Source organism: Meleagris gallopavo, chromosome 8 (genome assembly GCF_000146605.3).
Source record: "Meleagris gallopavo isolate NT-WF06-2002-E0010 breed Aviagen turkey brand Nicholas breeding stock chromosome 8, Turkey_5.1, whole genome shotgun sequence".
Taxonomy (NCBI): Eukaryota; Metazoa; Chordata; class Aves; order Galliformes; family Phasianidae; genus Meleagris; species Meleagris gallopavo.
This window is the reverse complement of record NC_015018.2, coordinates 9,872,100-9,876,494: the sequence shown is the minus strand read 5'-3', so window position 1 is coordinate 9,876,494 and position 4,395 is coordinate 9,872,100. Positions and strand designations below refer to the sequence as shown.

Below are 4,395 nucleotides of genomic sequence, written 5' to 3'. Positions count from 1 at the left end.
AAAATATTCTATTCTGTCCTACAGAAGAAATGTACAGTTTAAAAGCTGAATTTTGCCTTGTGAACCAAAGAGAAGATTCTGTGACAACTGAAAACCCTGCCACCTGACAAACTGTGTACATCAGGAGCAATAGATATATATTGATAGAACATTTGACTGAAATAAAACCCTGCGTATAGGCTTATTGCAAATCTGCACATTCAGTTCTCACAGCTACTTTTAGGAAGAGATGCTATCAGGAAGATTTGCCAATAGCAGCATCTGCACAGGGAAATTTTATTTACTTCGTTTTCCACTCGCTGGCAGTGGAGGCGTCACAGTGGTCCGTGGCTTTCTCAGCAAGCACTGTTTGCAAACAAACTGCAAGCTGTTTATCACAGGGCTTGAAATAAGTGTGTGTTTGTTTGTTTTTAACGAAACAGCAGTTTGGTGAGCAGTGGGTGAGCTAAAAGACTGATGCTCCCTCAATAAATTACCTGTCAGAGCACGATCTGAGCAGAGGAAAGGGGTTTCCTTACAGCCCGCAGCGCCTGAGGGGATTCGGGGGGAGGGAGGGAGGGGGGGGGCGGTTTCTCGCGCGTGCGGGGCCGTTAGGAGAGGTGGCGCGTGCGGGGCCGTTGGAGTTCCTCACTGGGAGACGGCACAGCCACCTCCCTTTGTTTCTCTCGTCAGTTATTACAGCGAGCTGTGCTCTCGTTGTGTGGGTGTGTGTGGGGCCAGAGAGGGCTGAGGAGCAGGAGTGCAGAAAGGAGCAACGTGTATTGCAGATTTGCCCTGCATGACCTCTATCTGAGTGGGTTTTGTCAAGTAGTGGAGCAGGAGCACATCTATCCTTCTGTAGAGGAGGGTGAGGCAGAGTAGGATGCGTGAGGTGGAAATAAGGGGTATAGGTGAGTGCACCTTTCTTAGGCTGTTGACTAAGACAGCCACTTTGATATGGAAGCAGGGATGTTTTCAGGGTCAAAGATGTGATGTACATGAATGCTACCTCTTATTGAAGAGGGAATGTAGCTCTGAGGGGCATTTCTAGATACAACTGGTAACAGTCTGGTATAATGAACTGCAGGATTGCAGGGTTGGAAAGGACCTCTCGTACAACCCCTTGCAAAAGCAGGTTCCCTACAGCAGGTCACTCTGGAAGGTGTCCAGGTGGGTCTTGAGTATCCCTGGAGAAGGAGATTCCACAGAGTCCCTGGGTAGCCTGTGATAGTGCACAGTCACTATTGGCGGTGATGTTCTTCCTTGTGTTAGTATGATACTTCTGTGTTCTAATTTCTGCCTGTTGCCACTCATTCTGTGGCTGTATGCCACTGAAAAGAATCCACCCCAATCAACTTGACTAGTGCACTTCTCATATTTGGAAACAGTTATGAGGTCTACTCTCAGCCTTCTCTTCTTCAGGCTGAATGCTTCCAGGTCTCTCAGTGTTAAGGGTCTGGCTTCTTTGCCTCAGAGCTGTTTTTGGATTTTAAAAAGGGAGAATGATATAAACATACGAGTAAGCAAACATTTGTGTTAATGTGGGGGTAACTGAAAAATAACTTTAGTGCCTTCTTTGCCTTGTTGATCCACCCTCTTGAGAAATGTGTTCCATCACTTCTGTCCCTTTTCTGGTGTATTAGTGCAAACACTCTCCTCAACTTTCAGCAGCAGCTGCTACAACAAAATTTGAAAGTACTTTCAGAACCACCTGTAACTAGGTGCTTATTTTTATTGGCTCAGTACTGTTAAACTCTTGCACAAAACCTGCCGATTTGGACTGCATCTCTGAAGTTACCTGACCTTGATGAATTGTAGACAGACCTAGCAGGCTAGGGGGCCTGGTTCTATTTGTGTTTGCTGTTGGCTATTTTCTTTTGGGTTAAACCTTTTGATATTGCTTAGTGTGTAGATGACCAAATTTTGGCTTGCCTGGGTTGTGTTGGGTGAAGAGGAGTTGGGCTACATTTACCTAGGTTGCACTGAATTTAATGCCTCCTATTTATTTCCATGGAAATTACAACAATGAGCACAGTAACTCTATTTGATAGAGCAAACTCTCAGCTACAGAACGCTGTTCTTCAACATAGTCACCATCATTAGCTGTGCATTTTCACCAGTGATGAATAAGAGCCTGCATTCTGCACAAGTCAAAATCCGTACCAATGGAGGTGACCTGCTGTTGCCACTGCTGAAATGCACCACTCACTGACATCCACTGTTTGATCTCTGTGACTATTCAGTGAGTGTTGGTGAATGTCTGTGGGTGCCATTTTTTCTGTGTGCAGGAATTCAATGAGACACCTTTGTTTTATATGCACTCCCATGTCAGGTGCCGTTCTGTCAGACTGCCCCTCTGCTGCCATCTGTCACGTGGCAATAAAAATACATAAAACTATGGGGATTTTTGACTTTGTTTTTGTGAAACTAATGCATCAATCTGATTCAATGGAAGAGCTGCTGTTCTTAGTGAGTTCTCAAGGCATTTGTCAGAGATTTTTGGTGAAATTTTACTTTCCAGAAAATATACGTACTGCCAAAATGCAATGATATGATTAAAGAATGATTGTGATGTCTCTTTACCAGACTTTTATAAGATATCTTTTAATAGAGAGATGATCACTTTTTCTTTGAGGTGAATATCTGATTGCAACTCTATGCATTTAGTTTGAAAATTCACGGGTGATTTATTTATCTCAACTGAAAATAGAATTGGAAATTTACAAAAAAAATTTTTTTTTCAATCTTGAACTTTGTTCTCGAATAAAAATGGAAAGCAAGGCTGCAAATGTTATGCTGTCCACAAAACTGTTTAGCCAATATATCAAAATGCATAATATTTGTCATGACTTGAGTTCAGGCTGCGCTGTGTCCTCCCTGTGTGCTGGTTTCAGCCCAGACAGTGACAATTGTGCACTGATGTTTGGTTGTTGCTGAGTGATGCACACCTGCAGCTGGATGGGGCTGCTTGGCGGTGAAGAGCCACCTCCATGCTGGTGCAGGGCCAGGGGCAGGCTGCAGCATGGATTGGACATACCTGGTCTGTTGCAAAATCTTTACACTGGCAACCTGCTGGGAGCGTTTGTTAAGATAAAGACAACTTGGGAATGATGAAAGGGCAGAAGCATGTGTGTCTATGACCATTTTAGATGCTTTTGGCCTCTTATAGCATCTCCATATCCAGCCCTGGCGAGGGCTGTGGGAGGCTTGTGGCATAGTGGGGGCTTGTATGATGAATACTGCATAGTATTTAAAATGACACTAGGTGCTTAATGTAGGCATCTGATTCCTATTCTACACTATCTGCTGGAAATGACAGAACAAAGGACATGAAATAAAACTGCTGTTTTTTACAATGTAGTATATCTATTAGAATTTGGAGGCTCTGCTTTCACCAATTTACTTCTGAAAAGAAGCACCGATGTGATTAGAAAGATCTAATGAATTTTAAAAATGGAGTAGCGAACATTTAAATTAATTTCACTTGTTTTCCTTGAATCTTGTCGTTAAGTGACTTCCTTTATTGTTCTGAACTTTCAAATAGTGAATTAAATAGGAGAGCTTAGAAACACTGAGAACCTCCTGATTAGGAGCAGTTAGTAGTATTAAGGCTTGGATTACATCTTAATTTTAATATAGGGCTCAGGAAGCTGAATCTTTACTTTAGTCTAGCTCTCTTCTGTGGCTGTTCGTGCCTTCTAAATTCTTGAGTTGGAGGTGAGTAAAGAAAAGCTTGTCTTTCAAGTTTAAATATTGAAATTCTGAGAAGAACGAATTAAGAATGAAGTAGTAAATTTAATGTAACATCTCCAGGTACATTTTTCCTGTAGTAAATCATCATCTAGAAAATTTTCCTTTCTGTGAATAACTGATGCTGTTGCATGGGGAAAAAATCACCCATAAGATGATCTATATATAGTATAATCTTTTGCCTGACTTTCAAATCTTCTATGCAGCTTTAAACGGAAAAAGTGCAACTGAAGTCAGTCAGCCATTGGATGACAGGGTTGAAATGGGACAGATTTTGCTTTGTTTCCTCCAACTGTCTTAGTACAGTCTCTTAATGTCTCTCCAAATCTGGCTTTTTGATTACCTGTGATTACTTAGAATACGTTCTCATTCCCTCGGTCTCTCTATTTTCACCCAGTTGAGCCTCTCCAATGCTCTTCAGCTGGTGTCAGATAATCTCAGCCTTCAGGCTGTCTGTGCCCTTTTCACCTCCAAACCAACTAAAAATAGCTAAACATCTTTTGGTTGAAATTTTCCAAAAAGAAAAGAAAATTCAGCCTGACACGTAGACCTCATATACAAATCTTCAGACTACATGATTTAAAATGGTTAAAATCTTAAGCAGCAAAATAGATAATGACTATCAAAATAAAGAGAAGTATTGAACAGTTTCTGCCCTTTTGAAAT

At 41.7% G+C, this 4,395-nt stretch overlaps 1 protein-coding gene across 1 annotated transcript in view; it reads left to right on the top strand.

Moving 5' to 3' along the window:
- The window catches only part of CTNNA3 (catenin alpha 3), a 289,557-nt gene that overhangs the window by 12,691 nt on the left and 272,471 nt on the right, over nt 1-4,395 (top strand). The window lies entirely within an intron of this gene.